General features: G+C 30.9%; 2 long non-coding RNA genes across 3 annotated transcripts; one reads left to right on the top strand and one right to left on the bottom strand.

Annotated features, from left to right (window-relative positions):
- Window positions 1-5,744: 5,744 nt before the first annotated feature.
- LOC148764271 (uncharacterized) lies at window positions 5,745-7,706 on the bottom strand. The gene is made up of 3 exons (XR_016024814.1): window positions 7,610-7,706; window positions 6,878-6,958; window positions 5,745-6,012 (listed from the first exon to the last, which is right to left on the bottom strand). It is a non-coding gene; the product is annotated as an uncharacterized LOC148764271 (long non-coding RNA).
- A 3,864-nt stretch (window positions 7,707-11,570) lies between these two features.
- Window positions 11,571-14,584, top strand: LOC18609367 (uncharacterized). 2 transcript variants are annotated; one of them, XR_016024462.1, is made up of 3 exons: window positions 11,571-11,786; window positions 11,877-12,647; window positions 14,249-14,584. It is a non-coding gene; the product is annotated as an uncharacterized LOC18609367 (long non-coding RNA). The 2 variants fall into 2 exon arrangements; XR_016024463.1 differs by having other exon boundaries at window positions 11,575-11,786; window positions 11,877-12,128.
- Window positions 14,585-26,209: the final 11,625 nt, after the last annotated feature.

Consider the following 26,209-nt stretch of genomic DNA (forward strand, 5'->3'; position numbering starts at 1 on the left):
TGGCTGAATATTTGGAGAGTAATGGGCTGATTTATGCTGATTTTTTAGTTAAATAATAAAATATCCTAAGCTTGACACATGGCATTTTCTTATTGGTCCATTTTTAAAATTTAAAAAATTTAAACATTTTATCTCCACCACATGATTAGTCAAGGGTCAAAGATGAAAATAAAGGAAGACCATGTGCTGGAAAAAATGTCCTGATGGTAGAAAATTACAATTTTGCCCCTGGGGTGACAAAATTACCATTTTACCCTTTTACTCTAAATTATATCGAAATTAAAATTTTCCACTTCTAAACTTGAAATCATACTCCAATAAGTCAAATTATACTCTAATAAGTCAAATGGGGTCAAAAAAATCTTTTCTAAAATTCTCATTTTGTCTCTAGGTGGCAAATGACCATTTTGCCCTTGGATAGTGAAAATTCCGATTCGACTCCAAATTGATCCTCAAACTCCGAATTACCATTTTGAGTCATCCTTGGACTATGACGATCTTAATCTCACCTTAAAATTCCTATTTGATCTAGTTCGAGGATTAAATCAACTTTGTTGTACCTCTAGGTACAATACCGACTTTTATAAATTTTTCGGGACTCTTCTAGCATACTATCATGCTATCATCACATGTACGTCATGAATAGTATTTTATAAGGTCGGGCTTTACACATTCCACAATAGAATTTGAATTTTTTGCATTAATAGATACTATAAAGGAAGCAGAATGACTGAGAAATTTGTTATTAGATACAAAGTTGTGGCCACAACTGATGCTAGTCATTTTCATATATTGTGACAATGAGGCTACAATGTGTATAGGCCACAATAAGATTTATAATGAAAAATCTAGACACATATGTCTGCTACATACCTACATTAGAGAATTAATCTCAAATGGTGTTGTAACAATAGTTTATGTTATATTTTTCTAGAATTTGGTTGATCCACTTACCAAAGTTTTGCCAAGAGAGGGTATAAAATTAACTTAAATGTGTTAGTAATGGAACTCAACTTTGAGTTAGTAAAACTAACAATAAAAGTTCAATGGGTAATAATAAGTTACTATATACTGTTATTATGCACTAAATTTTAATATTAAATAGCCTTATTTTAGAATATTTAGTGCGACTGTTACAAGGAGAGGATGAACAAAAGGCTCTTAATGGAAATGTTAAATACCTGTAAAAATAGAGGCATAATGACATATTCCACCTATATGAATATTGAAGTGATGTCGCTTCAACAAGAGTTAAAAGGGTTTACTTTTATAAATATTTGTGAAACCATGATTAGTACAAGGCCATATAAGTGTTAAAGTAGTTGGCAGAATCTTAAAGCGATTAAATAATATTATGTATGTGATATTTTTGTTTATGACATAAGGAGTTGTGGTTTAATCTTTATGATACCAATAACCTCGTCTTAACTTTAAAATTTCTACACTAATAGAAAGTTCAAATTTTCAAGATACTTTCTACTTTGCATAGTATTATTAATATTATAAACTAATGGGGCATTGTTGTATAGTTTGTAATATTGGAAGTCTTATTCAGATGTGACTATTTAAGATTAAAACATTACTCTTAAAATAAGAGAAGTGTTTTCAAACAAACATAACTATTGAAAATTGTTCAGTAGACATGTCTATTGTGTGACACGTTTGTTGAAACATAACAGACATATCTGTAAAAACTTTACGGACACATCTGTTGAAACAGAACAGACACAACTTTTCAGTGTCTAGAAAAAAAACATACTTCCAAAACATATTTCATCTTTCAAAAAGCATTCTGCAATAGGCTTGTTGTATTCTGGAGAGTCATTGTTTGTAAATCCCCATGTAGACAACAGCTCTTTAAAGAAAGTGTGTTACAACACACTTTAAGCCTTTTAACTTCCTTTCTTATATTACTTTTCTAACAGTTTACATTTTCTTTGTCACGACCCGGAACCTCCCTCAGGCCCGTGACAATCGCCGCGACGTCCTGATTGACACTCATTATCCGGAATGCCAACCGGAACCTCGCAAGGCTTACATATCAGTTTCTTCCCTTTCCTGTGAGCAATCGTTGTTAAATTTCGAGTTTTTAGAGAATATACACTATTTTAGATCAAAAACAATCAAAATAAAATTTTTGCCACACAAGGGTATTTTGGTCATTTTTTTTTCAAAAATTTTGAAACTGGCTAAAACGTAATATACAAGTACAAAACACATAATTCATATTCAAAATGAGTTTAAAAGTCTAAAATCTTCATTTAAAATGAAATTACGGTTATTTGAATATAATAAGAAAATAAAAGAAATATTAAGGGAAATATTCTATTTTCTTATAAAACAATATTTATAGAGTTATACGTGAATAATTTTTATAACGTAAAAGCTAAATAAATTTATACATACTGAAATATAGTAAGCCAAAATATTTAATTTAATTTACAATAACAAGAGGGCCCCCGAATAAACAAAAGTAAAGAGGACTGTGAACCTACGGTTTGGAAAATGCATATCCAATGGTAGTCCTCGATGAGATCAGCTATCTACAGTCTATACTGAACCTGAAATGGGTGGAAAGGAGTTGGGTGAGATTTTGCAATCCCAATGAGTAAACAGACATTATCATAAATATCTAAAGGCGAGTAAAATGGAAGCAAGTTTAAACAACAAATTTCAACCCATTTCATAATGTTTCCAATTTATTTCTTAAACTATAAAATATTTGTAATTTACCAAAACAGTTGTTAAGGCTTATGTCTTTTATTAAAACAAGGCTCAAGCCAAAACTAATCCTCGGGGATACCTTGGCCGATGCATCTAACCGAGTCCGTCAAGGGTGTCAAAATATTCACACGTGAAACACATTTTTATTTTTAAAACAAGTCGTTCTTTGGCGTTGGCCGAGTTACACATTCACGTGGGGGTTCGACGTGAAGTGAGCTCTAATACTACCCCGGGAGTTACCCTCCTCACCTCTACAACCGGAGTAACTATATAACTAGGTTTACCGTGCCCCTCTAATAGGCAGTCCACGAAAACCAGTCACTGCAGTGACTAACCCACCAATTTTAATAAAATTTCGACAGTATAACGTGACTTTTATTTATTTATTCAGCCTGCATAGTAAAAACAACTTACACAAATTTTCCAATGCACTCACAAAATATAGCCACATATACTCATTTCTCATAAGCCATTCCTAGGAAAATATATATTTTTCAAGTCAATTTGCAGCCTCCAATTACTCAATTTCATAATCAATACAATATATTTTTATTTGTCACATTTATTCCTAAAACATCAAAAATCCCGTTTTAATCTCGTTCTCATTTTATAAAATACATAAAGGGCATTTAAAAATAAACTCTAGATAATTTACAATAATAATAAGTTTACTCACCGTTTGTACAAACTAAAAGCTTTCTAAGCGCCCCGATCACTACTCATCGGTACGACTTCTTTGCCTTTTCCGGAAGGCTATCCTCCTAGACACATTACAAAAATTTACACAATTTATCACATTGATGCTAAATCACTATATAATTAACTTAAATCCTATACTAATGCATGGTATGAAATGCAATAGCCTAAAATGACTTAAACGCGGTATTAACCTATTTTTGACACTTTGCCCCGATAAATTGCTAACGCGCTCCATTTTAGCTCTAAATCATCCCATTCTTTCTCTCCAACATTTCTAACCATTAAATATCAGCCAATAACCTTCTAAAAACAACAAAATCAGCTCACTCCCTTCCTTGAAAAATTCGGCCAAAAATGGGACATTAACTCGGTAAATTTTCTACTTTATTTTTCTATCACATTTAATCATTTTTCATCATTTTCTCTTCATTTCTCTTAGAATAAATTTCAGATCATCATCATTGTACCTCATTGCAGATTCAGCCAAGGGTGGGTATTGTGAAAAATTAATGATTTCTTGCCCAATTTAATTTCTAAACACATTTAACTAACTAAAACTATCAATTTAACTAAAAATCAAAACCTAAAAATTTCAATTTCTCTCCCCTAGAATTTCGTTCAGCCCTTGATATCACTTTTTGATCTCTCTCCTCAAGCATACTAAATGGAAATAAAGGCATAGGAAAGGTAGAAATCAAGCTAAAATCGAAAAATCTTACCGTTAGACACGTAAACGGGCGAAAAACGCGAATTCCCCTTTGAATTTTCTTGTTTCTCTTTGGTTTTTCTTTTTTTCTTCCTTTCCTCTCTATTTCCTCTCTTGTTCTTCCTTATGGCCGGCCAACACTTAAAATGGGGTTTAAATGGGCTGACTTTTCATTAAAATAATATTATTTTATTTTTAAAAATGCCACGTGTCACATTCCCATTGGCCCATTTTTAAAATTTCATCCAATTGTTTTCAAATTTTCACCATACACTTGTCCCACATATCCATAGCTTAGATAAAATTCTCAGACTTATCCAAAGTCTCGGTGGAGTAATTTTTTAAAATTTACACTTTTACCTCCGTAAAAGTGAAAAATTACATTTTTGCCTAAAAAACTGAGAAATTGCCCATAGACATATTTTTCATCCCTTATACTCATACCATTCTCAAATTTGTCAAATTTGATCTAAATTCTCTTAAAATCTCAAATTTTGTCCGCGAGTGGTAAAATTACGATTTTGCCCCTACACTCCAGAAATCACTAGAATTAAACTTTTTCACTTCCTATCATTAAATTATACTCCAAATAGTTAATCTTGGTCAAAAATTTCACTCCCTGATCAAATTATTATCTTAGGTGGCAAAATGATGACTTTTGCCCCTGAACATCAAAATTTTCGATTTTACCCCAAATGAACCCTCGAACTCCGAACAATCATTTTTAGTCATTCCTTGACTATAAAATATTAAATTTCATCCTACAATTCCTATTTGAACTAGTTCGAGATTAAATCAACTCAAGTGTACCATTAGGTACAATACCGAGTTTCGTCTATTCTTAGGTGCTTTTTCTAGCATAATAACATGCTACTTAGTGCATGTATGTCATGACATATGTTTATAGTGTCAGGTTTTACATTCTTTCTTTCTTTCGTCTTCATCTTTTCAAATCTAGGGCTTAAACCTATTAAGCTTTGAAATACTATTTTCAATTATCAATTTCTGCTTGTAGATTGTTTGTAAATGAAGAAATTAGATAAGGAAATTGTCTTGTGTGGATAGTTAACTTTGGATACTTTCACTTCCTTTTTGTTTGATTATGAGAATCCCAAAAAAGCTAACCAAAAATAAGTCTGGACCTATTATAAGTTAGACATGCTATGAAGTCTCAAGAGTATAAAATAATATGTGCATATTTTTGTGATAATTATTATGAAGAATCAACCGCCTCTTATTTAATTTTTGTTGCAGTGCTAGATGTGATATAGTGTCACGACCCGGAACTCTCATCGGGCCCGTGACAACCGCCGCGACGTCCCGATAAGCACTCATTACCCCGAATGTCGATCGAAACCCCGCAAGGCTTAGCATCAACTTCCGCATCTCCCCGGTGAGCGACAGTTATTAAATCTCGCATTTCAAGAAATCATAAGTTGTTTCCAACTCAAAACAATAAAAATATTATTTTCTAGCTCACTGGGGCATTTTCGTCATTTTTTTTTTGAAATTTCGAAATCCGAAAAAATGTAATATGTAAGTGGAAACACATATTTCATGATTTAAATTAAATTTTGAAGTCTAAAACATTCGTTTAAAGTAAAATTATAGCTATTTGAATATAAAAAAAATATTAAATAAAATATTATATTTTCTTAAAACACAATATTTTCAAAGTCTTCCTAAAATAACTTTTGTAGCGTAAGAGTAAAATAAATTTATTCATATAGTAATAAAGATAATTAAAGTATGAAATTTCGTTTACAGTGACACGTGGGCCCCCAACTAACCAAGAAGGTGTAGAGCTATGAACCCTTACTTCCTATGATGCAACTCCGAGATTAATTCTCGTTTTAATCAACTATCAACAAACTGTCCTGAGCCTGAAAAATGGATAGGAAAAGGGGTGAGATTAAATAATCCTAGTGAGTAAACAATTATCATCAAAAGCATCTAAAGCAGAGTAGATGGAGATAATATAAAAACGTTATATCTTAATAATGTTCATAACACAAATTTCGTTTCAATATATACCAAACAATTTATTTTCATCAAAATTTCTCGGCTTATGAATTTCTTAAACTTGGCCCCTGCCATAATCATTCTCGCGGGTACCTTCGTCAAGGTATCCCACTGAGACCGCCAAGGCTGTTCAATGACCCATACCCATAAACATGTTTTCACATTTGACACATAGCCGTTCCTTGGCGTTGGCTGAGTCTCACTCTTACGTGGTGGCCCGAACGTGAGGTGCACTCAAATCATACCTCAGGAGATACTTCACCCAACATCTCCCCCCGGAGGTAAGTATATAATTGAGTTACCGTGCCCCTCTCATAGGCAGTCCACGGAAACTCCCACCACTGCAGTGACCGTTTAATATACCACCAGACCCATAAAAATTCCAGTAGCATAATATGGCGAATAAAATGTAATCCAGTCTACCAAGACCAATCCAAAACTGTTCATGTATTTCATGCCAACCTCAAAAATTTAGCCATCATGCTACCATAGTGTCATAAGCCACAATTTCAATAACATATAAAATCATAAATTTCAACACAGTCTTCATATACTCAATTTTTCCAAAACAATATTAGTTTTCAAAACCAGTATAAATCTCATTTTTTATTAAAAAACATTTTAATTGGAAAACATAATATTTTATAATTTAAATTCACCATTCAATAAAAGCATCAAACAAGTATAATAACTCTAGATATTTAAGACAATAAATTGTCCACTCACAGTTCTAGGAGTCGATGTACTCCTAATCCCAGTCTTCAAGCACAATTTTTTGTACTTTTACCCGTGTAATTTGCTCACCACCTATCCATAATGTACAATACATAATTCACCACATCAATGCTTGACCATTATAAAATCAATTCAGGCTCGGTATATATGCATGATATGACATGCAACTTATCCGACTACCGCTTAAATGCGGTGCTGACCTAATTCGGCCTATTACCCGATTAAATTACTAACGCGTCCAATTTAATCTCAAATTAATTTTTTTCAGTTTCTATACCTCAATTGCACCCAAATTGACTTAATGTTCCTCAGTGTGGTACAAATTATCAGTCCTGATAGCAAATTACGAAAATACCCCTAATGGGTAAAAATTCGTATTTTTGTTTCGAAAATTCCCATTATTTTTCTAGACTCATAATTCATCATTATTCATCATAATTCCTCAAATAAACATCAAGATCATCAGCCAATATTCCCCTAGAAAATTCGGCCAATAATGGTAATGGAGGAAAATAAATTCTTTTCTTGTTGTTTTGTTCCTAAATATGCTAAACTAACTTAAAACACTAACATAACTTAAAATCAAATTAATCTAACAAGTTTCTCTCTCCTAACCCATTTTTCCAGAATTGAATTCATCCTCAAATCACATGATTCAACCATGGAAAATGATGGGAAATGCATGGGAAAGGTAAAGCACAAGTCAAAACCAAGAAATTTTACCTTTTGTCACTTGTTTCCTTGAATTTTCACCAAATTTTCCTTGAATTTCTCCCCCTAGGTTTTTGTTTTTCTTTTCCCCTTTGTTTTCTTGCTATGGCCGGCCATAATGAAGAGAAAATGGTGGTGTGGGCTGATTTTTATAGTTAAATAATATAATAATCTAAACTTGCCACATGTCACTACATTATTGGTCCATTTTTTTAAATTCTTATCTTTTAAGCTTTAAATCTCCACCACACATTATTCCTTAAAATATCCATAACTTAGATAAAATTCTCAAACTTATCCAAAGTCTTGGTGAAGTAATTTTTGAAATTTACACTTTTGCCCCCGTAAAAATCAAAAATTACATTTTTGCCCCAAAAACTGAAAAATTGCCCATAGACATATTTTTTATCCCTTATACTCATATCATTCTCCAATTTGTCAAATGTGATCTAAATTCTCTCAAAATCTCAAATTTTGTTCGCAAGTGGAAAAATTAGAATTTTACCCCTAGATAGTGAAAATTTCGGTTTGACTCCGAATTGATTCTCGAACTCCTAATTACCATTTTGAGTCATCCCTGAACTGTGAAACTCTTAATTTCACCTTAAAATTCCTATTTGAACTAGTTCGAGGCTTAATCGACTTAATGATACTATTAGGGGCAATATCGTCTTTTAACGATTTTTCGAACTTCTTAAATATACAAACATTCTATCGAGCATGTGAATGACATTATAATTATTTTACAAAGCAGGGTTTGACATATAGCCACGAAGTCACTTTTTGTAGTTGGAAAATTACCATCTTGCCTATGTGTCACGATTCTAACGTGGACTATGTGAATCCCACATCATAGAAATATGCTTCCAACGAGTAGAGCCATAAGTCCCACATTGAAGAGAAGCTCTCAACGGGGAACTAAGGGAGGATGTCATGGTTTTAGAAAGAAGCCATGAATCCCACATTAGTTGTGTATAAGAGTGATACAGAGCATATAAGAGTTCACACCACCTTCAACCTGTGAGGTCTTTTTTATGGGACAAAATTGTGAGGCTACCGAGCCAAAGTGGACAATGCCTTGCAAATTGGTGTTGGTATGGACCATGACACTATGTAATGTTGTCCAAAAAATTCACCTTATTTTGAATTCCTAGCACAAATTGAAATCCACTCTAATTTTGTGGACAACAACATGGTGTTTATCACTGAATGTCGAACAATTTTTAGTACATTTTGTAACAAGCTATCTTTCTATAGATGAAAAATGTTGATTAGTAAAATGAAACTTAAAAATGCATATATAATTTCTACTTTTTTGTTTCTTTTTTTTAGCATATACTAAACATTTTTATTTGGGTTCTTGTTATTGCTATGTAATACTATTCACAATCCTTAGCATTAGATGTTGATAAAATTTTACAAAATGCACATCAATCAAACACTTAAAAAGAACCATTACATTACCATAACAAAATCTTCACTCATTATAAATCCCGCTATGTAGCATTGATATCCTACTAATTTCACATAATTTAACGAGTTAAATGTTGAGTTTAATTGATGATAAATATAGGAGGAATTACATACCAAAATAAAATGCATGTATAATTATATTTTTAGGTAAAATACTCTTACCTCCTAACTTGTAATCATAAGTCCATTGATGGGTGAGGGCTAATCATGCATCATAAATAAACACTACAAGGAAATAGGTTTTTTCTAACGAAAAAAATTCCGTTGGAAATTTCCAACGAAATTCCAACAAAAATTTATTTTGACTTTTGCCGACGGATTTCCAATAAAAATTTCTATCGAAAATCCGTTGAAAATTTTTTTGATTCAAAACAAATTTACTCCCGCCAAACTTTTCGACTAAATTTCCAATGGAAAATTATCTGTTGGAAATCCATCAGAAAGTTTAAGGTGCCAAAAAAAATTTAAGCTTGCTAATTTTTTCAACGAAATTTTCCATTAGAAAAAGCTATTACCAACAGAAAGTTTCTAATGGAATATTCCGTTGAAAAAATCCGTCAGTATTATTATTATTTAAATTTTTTATACAAAATATATTAAGAATTTTTCAAAATTTTACTAATCCTTTATAAGAGAACTTTATAATATTAAAAATTTAAATATGTTTTTCTTTGCTTTTTTGTATATATTTTGAAAACTTTATTAAATCATAAATTATAAATTAATAGTTCCAAATTCATTAATTTTATAAAATTAAAAATTTTATAAAAAGAACATAATAAATTTTTTAATTTTATAAAATAGATTATAAAATCTAATAATAAATTAAACAAAACGTAATAATACCTAGGTATGTACTAGCATTAATTAATATAAATTAAGAAGACAGATATATAATAAACTTATTAATTTAATATATTTAAAATATATTTGCTTATTATATGTATGTACACAAATTAGAATCATACCAATGAAATATATATATATATAAACCTGTATTATTCATAAAAAAAAAATATAAACTTGTATTAATACGAAATTGCAAGTTATATACTTTCAATGATATAACTTTATAAGTTAATATATATATTTGAGATATTAAATATCCTACATATATATATATATATATATATTAATATGTTATAATCATTACACCTATATTTTATATGTAAGCTTATAGTAAATTTTATTTATATGATTACAATTTATAACTTTATTAGCTATTATCTTAGTTTTTATAAAATATTATTTACAATTAATTATTAGTTATACAAATTTTGTAATATATATAGCATTATAACATATAATTTGAGTCATTAATATATATACAAAAAGTAATATAACATTATGTTTTACATTGATTATATTCATATAAAATAATTCCAATATTACTTTGAATACATCATCCTTTACGATTAGTTTCATATTATAATTTTAATAATTAAAATCATGAGTACTATATATATATATATATATATATATATATATATATATATATATATATATATATATATATATATATATATATAACCGTATAAGGTATACAAAAATAATAATACTTGATGTATACTAGCATTAGTTAATATAAATTATGAAGAATTGATAGTAAACTTAATTAAAAATATACTTAAAATATATTAATTTATGATATATACATATACAAATCATAATCATAGTAAGTTAATATTAACTATATATTTATTTATTTATAAATCTATATTAATATGAAATTACAAGTTATATATTTTAAATGATATAACTTATATGTTAATATTAATAAATGATAATAAATATCCTACATATTAATATATTATAATTATTACAACTTAGTAATGTTTTGTAATATAAAATGTCATGAATATATATATTTTATAAATATATTATATACATACATATATTTAATTTATACATAAACATTATTATAACTTGCAATAAACTTTATTTATATTATTACACTTAATAACTTTATTAATTATCACCTTAGTTTTTATAACATATTATTTATAGTTAATTTTTATTTATTCAAAATTTAAAATAAAATATTATAATATATAAGTTGTGTCATTAATTTCCTGTATATATATGATAAAGTAATACATATAAATATATATTGTATAAAATTAACATATTACTTATACTTATTATAAATAAGTAATTGATATTTACAAAATAATAAATTTAGTTAATAATTAATAAAAAATATATTATAAATAAATATCAAAATAATATTAATTTTATTTACAATTTAATAATATTAAATATATTATATTATACATTAATGTCTAATATATTATGAATATGTAAAGATATATATTATTAATATAAATATATTAAAGCTCTATTATTATTAACAATTATTTATTTATTTATTAATAAATTTTAAAATATTTAAAATTTTGTTGATATAAGAACTTGAACTTGTTTCTTGATGAAAAATAAATTAAGTTTGGGCTAAGTCTACCGTCCATTCAAACTAATTTAAAGTTTACCAACTTATTCTAAAAACCAAACCCATATGATTCAAATACTAATCCCTAATCCCTAGCCCATGTGCCTGGCTCATCACTTTGCCAAGTTGTCCCTACTTTGCTGCCTCTTCTAGTGCTGTTACCAGGCAACTGAAGCTTCCTTTGCTTTGTTATGCTGAAGGTTGCCTGCTTTTCTCCTCAAACTCTGCACTTCTTCTGTGTTCTGATCTACGGCTTTGGAGCTTAAGGTTTTTGTTCTTTCACATGTTTTGCAATTATCTAGTTTCCCTAACCCCTGGGTCTGAAACAAAGCATTTCCTTTTTTGGGGGGTTTGCAGTGTTAGTAAGCCTCCGATATGGCTACCATGCGGATTGCCGTACAGTGCTTGGACCAAGCTCTTCTCGATTGATGAAGGCTAGTTCTCTGTTTGTAGAACAGGTTAAAGCTAGAGATGATATAGGGAAAGGGGCTCTTCTTTATGGGTTCTCTGAGAAGCCAGAATAAAGCAAGGAAACTAATTGGAGCGCTTCAAATTATTGGATTGTTGGATCATATGGTCGCAACGTAACATAAAATTCTTTGAATTTGAGTTAGTACAGTTTCCATAAGCTTTTATAATAATGCTTTTTAAATTTTTATCAATTAAGGTTTGAGATTAAGTAGATATTTTTTGATGATTGAAAATTAAATTTCAGGGATACTATTTAATTTTGTGAAACTGGTTGAGGCCAGCCATGTGCTGTCCATAAAATATTTAGCTGTTCTTGACTTGGGTGTCCTCCATCAGCATCTATTTTAGTCATTTCATATTGTTGAAACCCATTCATATTGATATATATATTTTAATTGTTGGAGTTCTTTGTACGTAATATCTGATTGCATCATAATCAACATAATGAAATCCTTGAGGCAATTGAAAACATTGATTTTGTGCTACTGTCTTGGTGATATATCCATATCAAGCTTCAACTTGTCTATGCCAAATCTGAGGAAATTGAGGCTTGAAGGGTAACTCCTTGGATGACTAATAATGATTTGGTTTTTCTGACTTAGAACTTTGCAAACTTGTTTGAGCTTGCATTGTTTGGATGCAAACTTCTTAATTCAGGTAAAGAGTTATTATTTCTATAGCACAAATTCTTTACATGTAATGTGTAGACATTTTCTTTCTCCTTTCTAATTTCATGAGCTAGATTTTCAATATCCAGAAAATAGCAAGTTGATGTGATCTCTATTAATGGTTTCCCTTTTGCAGTTGCATCATACATGGTTCTTAATACTATGTTTTTATGTGATTTAGAAGTTCTTGTTAATTTTAACATATGTAAATACCTTTTGGATGTAGTAATAAAGGTAGTCACCAATGTTATCCATGTTATTTTTTGTTTCTTTAGTTGCTCAATGCATCATCTCAAGTGGATGGCCAGGCTTGACATTTATTCATGTTGACGTTTGTTATGATTTGTACTCTAGAATTTGGACAATATTTCTAGGTTCTTCTATTTTCTTCAAGAGGACTTTGTGAAGGTTTGATGAACTTAATACATTAGTGTAAAATGTGTTGTGCTAGATTGACATGTCAATTTTGAACAAGCTTTATTGTAATTACATAGATATAAAAGTAGATTTAGTGCTTGTTTGGTCTGGTTTTTTTTCAGCTTATCTATCTCTTAAAAGCAAAAGTCAGGTCAAACATAAATTTTGAGAAACTCTTAAAAAAGGTAGCTTTTTTTTTTAAAGAATAAAATTAAAAAAAAAGGGTTTTAGGAAAAGCTCTTGTGAGGAGCTTTTTCTTCTTTTCTTTTAAAAATACAAGAAAATTTTTATTTTTGTTCCAAAAATATCCTCATATATTAAAAATAATTACAATATCATCCTCTCGAAAAAAAAAAAATACCTTTTATGATAATTTTAACCAAAATTATAAATTATAAAAAAAACACTTATAAAAAAAAAATTTATCAAATAATTTTAGCATAATTTTAAAAGCTATTGTTTTTTATAAGAGCTTTATAATAGCTTTTAAGTTAAAAAAAAGTCAGATCAAACAAACTCTTAATATGTAGAGCTTTAGCTTGGGCTTCTTTTGCAAGCTGAATGCTTGAAGGGGCTGCCACATAATCTTACATTTTTATGATAGTTTGCTGGTACTTGATCATAAAAGACCAATGGCCATTTTCTAAATGTTTAACCTAGCTTAGTCAAGCCTGAAGATTGTTTATTTGATAAAACTTTTTATAGTATCGAAAGTTATAAAAATGAAATTATCGAGTTAACAGACTGTTGAGTTGGAATAGTATATGGTGAGTATGTGTGGATAACAACAATGCCGCAGAAAATATTGGGAAGTGTGGTCAAAATTGTTTCTATAATTCTGAGAGCTCTTTTTGTTGTAGTTATCATTAAGCAATAACAAAAAGGTCATTTTAATGTGGCCTTAAGCTGACATGAATGCAGTTATGGCATCTAGAGTTAAATTTTTCTAGCCAATATGATTCTTTTGTCAAGTGACAAATCCATGGTTTCCTTTTTCATTTTAAAGATAGAAAATGTTAGTCTTGTGCCAGTTATAAGCTCTTTTCTAGATGCCAATTGATGGCTTCCTTTTGTTCTCTGTCATTCTTTCCTTACAAATGAATTATCTAGTTAAATGCATAATCATTCTGCAAGATGTAGTATATGTTATGACTTTATCTTTTTGTCACATAGGACTTTGGAGAAGTGACCAGAAGTGGTGTTTGTTCTTTTTTCAACTACACGGCACTTGAAGATTTCTTGCATGCACATTAGGAACTGCAAAGGCATGTTAAAGGAATGGATCACAAATGAAATTTGGGATGCCGTTATTGATACGGTATGGGATACCAAATAATGGCAAAACAAGTTGAGAAAAGCAAGGAAAAATTGTTTTATGATGATTTAGTGCTATGTTTATATTTGTTTAACATTTTTAGATAGTGTTTTTATGACGATTTTTAATTGTATGAACTTGATTTTGAATTTTAGTTTTCAATGCATGTTTCTCTTATAAATTTTGAATGTGAATGGTGGATGTAAACTAATAATTTAGTCACCATTGACAAAATTCGATGATTTTGGTTGGTAATTTTCGTTGGAAAGGTATTGTCAACGGAACATTTCATCGAAAATTTTTTATAGAATTTCGTTGGAAAAACATTTTCAACAGAATTTCGTGGTAAATTTTCAACGAAAATTGTCATTGGAAAAGCATTTTCAACAAAATTTTATGAGAAATTTCTAATGGAATATTTTGTTGAAAATTTTCGATGGAATTATTTTTCCAACAGAACATTTCGTGAAAAATTTTCAATAGAATATTTCATTGAAATTTTAATATTTTTTGACAAAATTGACGTGATACAATGTACAAAAATTTTTTTTTGACGAAATTATGTACTTTTTTCAACGAAATTTTTTATTAGAAATTTTTGACGAATTTTTAACAGAAAGTATTTCTGACGATGTTTTTACCCAAGAAATTTTTATTTTTTCCAATGAAAAATTTCGTCAAAAAAGCTTGATTTTTGATAGTGAAATAAAAACATAGTGAAAATAAAAATTAACAAATTTAATTGCATCTCATCTTCTTAGGATATCTTCTTTGCTAAATTGAGTACAAAATTAGATTAATAAATAAAATATATAATTATATCATTTTATCTAAATAACAAAAGTTGATGACTCTTTTGTTAAATCACTAAATCAGCCTTCAAAAAGTTCAATCACCTCAATCCAGTTGTTGCAAACCAAGGTTGTTTAAGGAATCATTGTGCAGCCTCTATTGGTAATTTGCACCAATGAATTAGAAAATTATTTTTTAAGGATTGAGAGTGCTATGCCTTGACAATGTACTAGCAAAGATGAGTTTCATTAACTCATAATACATACAAAAATTTAGGATTGAACACACAAAAGAAATCAAGTGAATGAAAAACTATTTTTTCTTAACCCAAGGGGTGGCAAGGCCAAAGGAATTTCTAGTGTGTCATTCTTCTAATTTTTCAGCTACTTTCTCATTTTTTATTTGGAGGCTCTAGCAAGGTATTTATACCATGGATTAATTTTAAATCCTAATTACAAAGGCTATTATGTAATTGCCAATTACTCCAATAATTTGATTAAATAATTTAATCAAGTCCTTAAGAAGCCTAGTTAACTTAATTGTTTAATTTAATCAATTAGGCCCAATGACTTAATTAAAATTATTTAATTAATTAGGCTCAATGACTTAATTAAAATTGTTTAATTAATTAGGTTTTAATTAATTAGGCTCAATGACTTAATTAAACAATTTTAATCAATTAGGCCTAATGACTTAATTAAACAATTTAATTAATTAAGTCCAACAACTTACGTAAACAATTTTAATCAAGTACTTGAGAAGGTCATAACTTCTAATTTGATTAAGTCCAACTTAATCATCTCTCCCATTTTATTTTCAACATTCATTTTAGGTGTGTGACCCATTAGGTTTTTAATATGTTGGTAATGAACTTAATACATAATTCTTAAGTCAAACTTAGAATTAGATAAATTTAAACTACTTTAAATTCATCATTAATCAAATAAACTACCTAGAGTTCATAGACCAAGATTGGGTTTAGCAATCCATCATGGCCACTAAAATGTTAGAAGAGTCAAGATGGTTTGACTCAACCTTTCAGTGATTAGTCTTTTATTGTAATTCATTCCCTCATCATATATTCTGGAGATGATAAGAGCATGGTACAGTGCCTACTTTTATTGATCTTCATATTCATTCTTAAAGTTTGATCATTAGCTTTATAGAGACTTATGAAACTCCTTTCATAATCTCTAAGTCGCCTTGGCAAAAGACTTCAATAAGCTAATGTCAACTAAGAATAGTTATTAAATGCCTCATACTTTGATATGGTGATAAATAAAGCTTATCAGATGTGAATTGAGGCATAATAAGGTATTTTGAGAACCAAAGAGACAAGATAAAATTTTTAGAATAAAATAATATTTTATTAATAAAATAATATTAAAATATTAATATTTAGTCGGATGTCGAAATTAGTCATGAAGAAGGATAATATGGTTGATCCAAGTGGGGGAGAAGATGTCAAGCCTGACTCTATAAAATACTTGTCATGACATGCATGTGATTGACTGAATGTTTACATACTAGGAGAACCCCGAAAATCGTAAAAGTCGGTATTGTACCTAAAGGTACAATAAAGTTGATTTAAGTCTCGAACTAGATCAAATAGAGATTTTAGGGTGAAATTGAAAATTTTAAAGCCCTAGAATGACTTAAAATGGTGATTCGGAGTTCGAGGATTAATTTGGAGTCAAATCGAAAATTTCATTCTCTAGGGGCAAAATGGTAATTTTGCCACTCGAAGACAAAATGGAATTTTTTTGAAAGATTTTGATCATATTTGACTTATTGGAGTATGATTTGAGGTTTAGAAGTTAAAAATTTTAATTTCAGTATAATTTGGAGTATAGGGGCGAAATGGTAATTTTGCCACCTAGGGGTAAAACGATAATTTTGCACCCCCAGAGCATTTGTCCAGTACATGGTCTTCCCTTATCCTCATTTTGACCTTTGACTAATTATGTGGTGGAGATAAAAGGTTTAAAATTTTTAAAGTTTTAAAAATGGACCAATGGAAACATGCCATGTGTCAAGCTTAGGATATTTTATTATTTAACTTAAAAATCAGCATAAATCAGCCTATTTTCTCTCCAAATATTCGGCCAATCAAGGAAGAGAGGGAAAGAAAGGAAAAACAAATCCTAGGTGAAGAATTTCAAGAGAAAAAAGTGTGAAAAATCAAGGAAAACAAGTGAAAAAGGTAAGATTTTTCAACTTAAGCTTGAAATCTATTTTCCTTAAGCATTTCTCCTTATTTTCCATGCTTAAATTACATGTTTTCATGATAAATTCATGGCTGGTCAAAATGGGTAAGGAGAGAGAAAGATATTGGATTGATTTGATTTTAAGATATATTAGTGTTTTTAGTTAGTTTAGCATATTTAGAAGCAAAACAACAAGAAAAGAATCCATTTTCTCCAAGAATCTTCATTAACCAAATCTTCCTTGATGTGTGTGGGTGATGGATTGTTATTATTTCAAGAGAAATGGCTTAGAAAATGATGAATAATGGTGAGAAAATTAAGTAGAAAAAATCACGGTGTTAGTGCACTGTTGTCAAACCCTGCTTTGTAAAATAATTATAATATCATTCACATGCTCGATAGAATGTTTGTATATTTAGGAAGTTCGAGAAATCGTTAAAAGACGATATTGCCCCTAATGGTATCATTAAGTCGATTAAGCCTCGAACTAGTTTAAATAGGAATTTTAAGGTGAAATTAAGAGTTTCACAGTTCAGGGATGACTCAAAATGGTAATTAGGAGTTCGAGGATCAATTCGGAGTCAAATTGAAATTTTCACTATATAGGGGTAAAATTGTAATTTTTCCATCTGCGGACAAAATTTGAGATTTTGAGAGAATTTAGATCACATTTGACAAATTGGGGAATAATATGAGTATAAGGGATAAAAAATATGTCTATGGGTAATTTTTCAGTTTTTGGGGCAAAAATGTAATTTTTGATTTTTACGGGGGCAAAAGTGTAAATATCAAAAATTACTTCACCAAGACTTTGGATAAGTTTGAGAATTTTATCTAAGTTATGGATATTTTAAGGAATAATGTGTGGTGGAGATTTAAAGCTTGAAAGATAAGAATTTAAAAAATAGACCAATAATGTAGTGACATGTGGCAAGTTTAGATTATTATATTATTTAACTATAAAAATCAGCCCACACCACCATTTTCTCTTCATTATGGCCGGCCATAGCAAGAAAACAAAGGGGAAAAGAAAAACAAAAACCTAGGGGGAGAAATTCAAGAAAAATTTGGTGAAAATTCAAGGAAACAAGTGACAAAAGGTAAAATTTCTTGATTTTGACTTGTGCTTTACCTTTCCCATGCATTTCCCATCATTTTCCATGGTTGAATCATGTGATTTGAGGATGAATTCAATTCTGGAAAAATGGGTTAGGAGAGAGAAACTTGTTAGATTAATTTGATTTTAAGTTATGTTAGTGTTTTAAGTTAGTTTAGCATATTTAGGAACAAAACAACAAGAAAAGAATTTATTTTCCTCCATTACCATTATTGGCTGAATTTTCTAGGGGAATATTGGCTGATGATCTTGATGTTTATTTGAGGAATTATGATGAATAATGATGAATTATGAGTCTAGAAAAATAATGGAAATTTTTGGAGCAAAAATATGAATTTTTACCCATTAGGGGTATTTTCGTAATTTGCTATCAGGACTGATAATTTGCACCACACCGAGGGACATTAAGTCAATTTGGGTGCAATTGAGGTATAGAAACTGAAAAAAATTAATTTGAGATTAAATTGGACGCGTTAGTAATTTAATCGGGTAATAGGCCGAATTAGGTCAGTACCGCATTTAAGCGGTAGTCGGATAAGTTGCATGTCATATCATGCATATATACCGAGCCTGAATTGATTTTATAATGGTCAAGCATTGATGTGGTGAATTATGTATTGTACATTGTGGATAGGTGGTGAGCAAATTACACTGGTAAAAGTACCAAAATTGTGCTTGAAGATTGGGATTAGGAGTACATCGACTCCTAGAACTATGAGTGGACAATTTATCGTCTTAAATATCTAGAGTAATTATACTTGTTTGATGCTTTTATTGAATGGTGAATTTAAATTATAAAATATTATGTTTTCCAATTAAAATGTTTTTTAATAAAAATGAGATTTATACTGGTTTTGAAATCAAATATTGTTTTGGGAAAATTGAGTATATGGAGACTGTGTTGAAATTTATGATTTTATATGTTATTGAAATTGAGGCTTATGACACTATGGTAGCATGATGGCTAAATTTTTGGGGTTGGCATGAAATATATGAACAATTTTGGATTGGTCTCGGTAGACTGGATTATATTTTATTCGCCATATTATGCTACTGGAATTTTTATGGGTCTGGTGGTATATTAAACGGTCACTGCAGTGGTGGGGGTTTCCGTGGATTGCCTATAAGAGGGGCACGGTAACTCAATTATATACTTACCTCCGGGGGGGAGATGTTGGGTGAAGTATCTCCTGAGGTATGATTTGAGTGCACCTCACGTTCGGGCCACCACGTGAGAGTGAGACTCAGCCAACGCCAAGGAACGGCTGTGTGTCAGATGTGAAAACATGTTTATGGGTATGGGTCATTGAACAGCCTTGGCGGTCTCAGTGGGATACCTTGACGAAGGTACCCGCGAGAATGATATTGGCAGGGGCCAAGTTTAAAAAAATTCATAAGTCGGGGAAATTTTGATGAAAAGAAATTATTTGGTATAGATTGTAACGAATTTTGTGTTAGGAACATTATTGAGATATAACGTTTTTATATTGTCTCCATCTACTCGGCTTTAGATGCTTTTGATGGTAATTGTTTACTCACTGGGATTATTTAATCTCACCCCTCTTCCTATCCATTTTTCAGGCTCAGGACAGTTTGTTGATAGTTGATTAAAACGAGAATTAATCTCGGAGTTGCATCATAGGAAGTAAGGGTTCGTAGCTCTACACCTTCTTGGTTAGTTGGGGGCCCACGTGTCACTGTAAACGAAATTTCATACTTTAATTATCTTTATTACTATATGAATAAATTTATTTTACTCTTACGCTACAAAAGTTATTTTAGGAAGACTTTGAAAATATTGTGTTTTAAGAAAATAGAATATTTTATTTAATGTTTTTATTATATTCAAATAGCTATAATTTTACTTTAAACGAATGTTTTAGACTTCAAAATTTAATTTAAATTATGAAATATGTGTTTCCACTTACATATTACATTTTTTCGAATTTCGAAATTTCAAAAAAAAAAAATGATGAAAATGCCCCAGTGAGCTAGAAAATAATATTTTTATTGTTTTGAGTTGGAAACAACTTATGATTTCTTGAAATGCGAGATTTAATAACTGTCGCTCACCGGGGAGATGTGGAAGTTGAGTCTAAGCCTTGCGGGGTTTCGATCGGCATTCGGGGTAATGAGTGCTTATCGGGACGTCGCGACGGTTGTCACGGGCCCGATGGGAGTTCCGGGTCGTGACAACTGTAATGGCCGAATTTTTTCATGAAGAAATGAGAGGGTTTTGATGCTGAAATTGGTGTTATTTGCATAATGTTTGGTGAATTGAGGTATTAGAAATGAAATGGAGCAATTTGGAGCCAAATCGGACACAATTGTCATTTAATCGGGTAATAGGCCGAATTAGGTCAGCACCGCATTTAAGCGGTAGTCGGATAAGTTGCATATCATATCATGCATATACCCCGAGCCTGAATTGATTTATAATGGTCAAACATTAATGTGGTGAATTATGTATTGTACATTGTGGATAGGTGGTGAGCAAATTACATTGGTAAAAGTACAGAGATTGTGCTTGAAGACTGAGATTAGGAGTACATCGACTCCTAGAACTGTGAGTAAACTTATTATCGTCTTAATTATCTAGAGTAGTTTTATACAATTGTGTGATTTTATGGAAATTGGGTTTAAATGGTAAATTACTATGTTTTATGAGAAATTGTGATTTTATAAATTTTCTAAAAAATTGAATACTGGTTTTGAAAATAGAGTAATTAGAGATTGCCTACTTGTGTTTTAAATTATATGGCTTATAGCAATATGTGAGCATGAATGGCCCAGTCAGTATTTGTATCAAAATTATATATACTATGTATTCAACCTTGAGAGGCTAGGTTGCGATAAATTGCCATGTCATGCAGATAAAGATTTTTTAAATCAGGTGGTAGACAAAATAAGTCATAGTCACTACAGTGGTGGGGGTTTCCGTGGACTGCCTATGAGAGGGGCACGGTAACCCAATTATATATTTACCTCCGGGGGGAGATGTTGGATGAAATATCTCCTGAGGTAAAGATTTGAGTGCACTTCACGTGGACCACCGAGTGAGAGTGAGACTCAGCTAACGCCAAGGAACGGCTGTGTGTCAGATGTGAAAACATGTTTATGGGTATGAGACATTTAACTACCTTGGCGGTCTCAGTGGGATACCTTGACGAAGTTACTCGCGAGAATGATTTTGACAGGAGCCAAGTTTTGTGAGATATATAAGCCATGTTGATTAATTGAGTAAACTGAATATTCATGTTATGAAATATCTATTGGAAAAGAATATTTTAATTCGTCTCCATTTACTCGCCTTTAGATAATTTAGATGGTGTCTGTTTACTCACTGAGATTTTATAATCTCACCACCCTCAATTCCCCACATTTCAGGCTCAGGATAGCCGGTAGATAACCAATTGCATCAAGGGCTTTAGTTAGCCTTGCATCGACAAAATTGTAGGTTCACAAACTCGCACCTTATTGGTTAGTTGGGAGCCCACATGTCACTGTAAAATTAATTTTATACTTTAATTATTTGCTTTAAAGTATGTATGAATATATTTAGCTTTTACACTATAGAAATTAAATTATGGATTTCTCTATAAATATTATTTTTATTTAGAAAATAGAATATTTCATTGAATATTATTATTTTATTCAAACAATTATAATTTCATTTCAAATAATTATTTTAGACATCTAAATTTACTTTTAATTATGAAACATGTGTTTTTCACCCACACACCATGTTTTTGGCGGGTTTCGATATTTTCGAAGAAAAATGACGAAAATGCCCATGTGAGTCAGAAAATAATATTATATTGTTTTGATTTGGAAATGACTTATGATTTCTTGAAATGCGAGATTTAATAACTGTCGCTCACCGAGGAGATGCAATAGCTGATGCTAAGCCATGTGGGGTTTCGATCGGCATTTCGGGTAATAAGTGTCTATTGGGACGTCGTGGCTGTTGTCATGGGCTAGATGAGAGTTCCGGGTCGTGACAAGTTAGGATATTTCCCCTGAATCACTTGGGGTGATAATTCCTATCTTGACTACTCATTTGCTTTCACATGCTTTATACCATACCCAAAAGCATCATATTTTGGCATCCTTAATTTGGTGCCCGTCGGGATGAAATCAAAGCATATCACTCCACACATAAGACAACCTAGTGTCTCAAGTCTAGGGAGTATTTACACAACTGACACATGAGAAGTATTGTAGATAGACTTGAGTGAAATACAAAATGCACTTCTCATGGTGGGTCATGTTTAGTGAACTTGCTTTCCTAGAGAAGCACCTACATTCTAATTTCAAGTATCTCTATACTTCAACCTATGAGATTGGTTGCTTACTTCTCAAGTAAGAAACATAGAATGTACCAGTCTCTAGGTATCATTGATATCCAGTCTCAATGATACATCAACTAGGAACATTTAAAGATTATGCTTTGATGCATAAAGATCTCATAACTGTAACTTATTACAGTGCCCTTGCAAGGTGAATTAATCTCATGGACTTCATCCAATTAGACATATAACCCATTATAATTAATGTCTTATTGATGACGGAAAACCTCTAATCATTCAACATGAATGATATTGTTGCATGATTGGAATCAAGCCTTAACCAATCTCAGTTGGCTGTAGGGCTTATCCTAACATCCACGTGGGTCCATTAGTTTTTAAAATGGATGATGAGACCTAAAGTGTAAACACCGTTAACAAAAAATATGAAAGGATTAAGATACCTTTTCTTCTTTTTCTCATTTTCTCTCTCAAACAATGTGGTCAGCCAATGGCACTCCCATTCACCATCCAACCACCCCACAGTAGGTGCTTCCCAAGGACGGGGAGAACCAGAAAAGGAGCACCCTTGACAACACCATATCGGTGCTTCCAAGGAGAAAGGAGCACTGATTTGGTGCTCCCCTTTCTTGGGGAGAGAATTATTTTTTACAAGAGAAAAAAATTTTTTTAAAATAAAAAATTATAATTTATATAGGAGTAATTTTTATAATTAATGAAAGGTAAAATTGTCTTCTTAATATTGCCTAGTCATCAAATTAATGGGAATATTAACGATTGACTAACAGCTCAACATATGTGTCTAACAGAATATATTCTTTTGGAGCAGACTGTTTATTTCACAAACTAATAGTCTTGTGTGGAATTATGGTTAAAAGTTAGGGAAGTGAGCCTATTTTACCTTAAACTTTTTAGCTATCACTTTCTTTAGCAAGCATAGTAAGATAACTATTTGTTTGTTTTGGTGTACTTTTCAAGAAACATGACACAAAATAAGTACTCAAATAAAGCATATTAAAAGGAAGTTTTATTTTCCTTTATGATTTTGCTTAAAATTTAGAAACCAAGTATTGTCTTTGTTGACTTCATATGTTTTTGATGATAACAAAACATTATTTATTCAGTGATGTCTAACTACATTACTTAAGTGTGCAGGATAAAGTTTAATTCCAATAATAAATTTGATGTTTAAAAGCAAGTCATATGGAAGATGAGTTAATAAGTTAAAGAAGCAAGAAGAAAAGACTTAGTGAAAATAGAATGTTTTTAACTAGTTAACATGGAGCCTTCATCAATTAAGGTAGCACTAGGCGCTACACCAAAGTGAGAAAACAGAAGCTTTAATTAGTTAGCTTGAAGCTTAATTGATTAGAAGTGTACTGAGTGCAAAATAGAAGCTTATTAACTGGTTAACCAAAAGGGATAATTAGTTAAAGCTTAAATTTGAGGTACCTAGAAGCGCCAAAATTCAAATTCAAAGGGATAACGATTGTTAAAGGGCACCAAACGAAGAGATTCAAATTTGAAGAATTCTTAATTAGTTGAAGCCTATTTTAGTTAGTTAAGGATGGAGGGAGATAAGCTTCGATCAGTTAAGAGAAGCATCAATCAATTAGAAAAAAGTTGGCTAAAAATAGTGCTTGAAGATGTCCCAAAACAATAAGTTTTTAATCAGTTAAAGCTACCGTTAATTGGTTAACATAGTGAAGAGAACTGCTCGACATTGCAAATCAAAGAAGGCTTAATCGGTTAAAGCCTATCTTTAACTAGTTAATGAAGCATTGTCTGCACATTTGAATTTAGGCACTAGAAGATAAAATGACAACTAGAACAACATTAGAACTATTTCCAACGATCAAAATTTGTCTCTTAAGGTCAGAAATTGTCTCTCAAGTAAAAAAGCCTCTCCAACTATTAAAAATAGATGAGAGAAGTTCCAAAGAGTTTAAAAAAGCTAAAAAGAGCAAAAACCTTCTCTTGTACACTTTTTTTCACTCTTATTCTTTGTAAAGTGTTTGAGTTTGAACTTGTACATTTTAGATCATCTAAATGATTAATTATACTCCATATTTTCATTATTTTTTGATTAATTAGAGTATGCGAAGCACTCTAATTGTTATTGTAAGGGTTTAGAGTTTGGGTTAGAACCTCAACTTGTAAAAGTTTGGTGAAAGTTGTTAATTTCACTAGTTTTAGTGAAATTGAGATAAAAATCCTTAATTGAGAAGATCAAGGTAGTGATGTAGATTAGGTAGACCAAATCATTATAAATATTGTGTTTTATTCACTTCTTTAATATCTCATTACTTGGTGCTCACTAACCTCAACAAACTTTAAGCTATCCATCTTAAATCTTTTAAGCGGTTTTCATCTTCCTAAAAATTACTTTTAAAATATTTTTAAGTGCTATTTACCTCTCCTTTGCACTCCTTTTGGGACCAACGACTTGCACGGAGAGGAAAGGATTTTAGATGTCGAATTTGGCTTTTGAACTTCGAAAAGGAACAAAAAAGAATTGGAGGAGAATAATTTTTGCCTTGATAATTTAGAGGGGTCAAAGACAGAGCAAGTGATGTGAGACACACTAGACATTGAGGCAAGGCCCACTAGATTTGTAATTTCCTTTCCTAGTGGCTTGCAGTTGTTGCTGTAGGAGGGTAGTGCCATTTTACCAAAAAACCAAAGCAAGTGATGTGAGACACATTAGACATTGAGGAAAGGCCCACTAGATTTGTAATTTCCTTTCCTTGCGGCTTGTAGTTGTCGCTGTAGGAGGGTAGTGCCATTTTGCGAAAAACAACAAAATTGTACCTATTACTGACTGAAAAGACTCTGTAACGTGAGCCCTGTGTATATATAATGTGAAAAGATGAAGGTTTTCCACATGATTTGATAGGATGGATCATCTAGAATTGTCAAACCTCCCTATACTTTTATGGGATAATTACTTAATTTGTTGAGAAAATTTAATAGATGACAAGGAAAGATAGTTTTAGGAAGTAGATTTTTTTTATTTGTTGGCAAGAAGAGATGGTTATCATCTTTTGTTGTATAACTTAAAAGAAATGACGGTGTGGGTTAACTTTGACTTAACATGGATCTAGGCGAGATTAATGGGAGACGAATTTGAGGAATTAAAAAACGTGGACAATGTGAAAAATATATAAAAACATTTTAGATGGCTAGGGATGCAAGGCCCACTGTAAATGGGCATTGCTTTCCATCAAGGATAACACCATTTTGCCAAATCAAATCAACCATGAGCCGCTGTAAATCTGATCCACAGGAGTCTGTTATTGGACTCATTGGGGTCTATCGACGGATAGATCCGTTACCAAAATTCTCATTGGAATTGATCTAAGGGTCAAGAATCCTGCAAACGTGTTTTCAAGTCAA

Source organism: Theobroma cacao, chromosome 2, assembly GCF_053813885.1.
Source record: "Theobroma cacao isolate CCN51 chromosome 2, ASM5381388v1, whole genome shotgun sequence".
Taxonomy (NCBI): domain Eukaryota; kingdom Viridiplantae; phylum Streptophyta; class Magnoliopsida; order Malvales; family Malvaceae; genus Theobroma; species Theobroma cacao.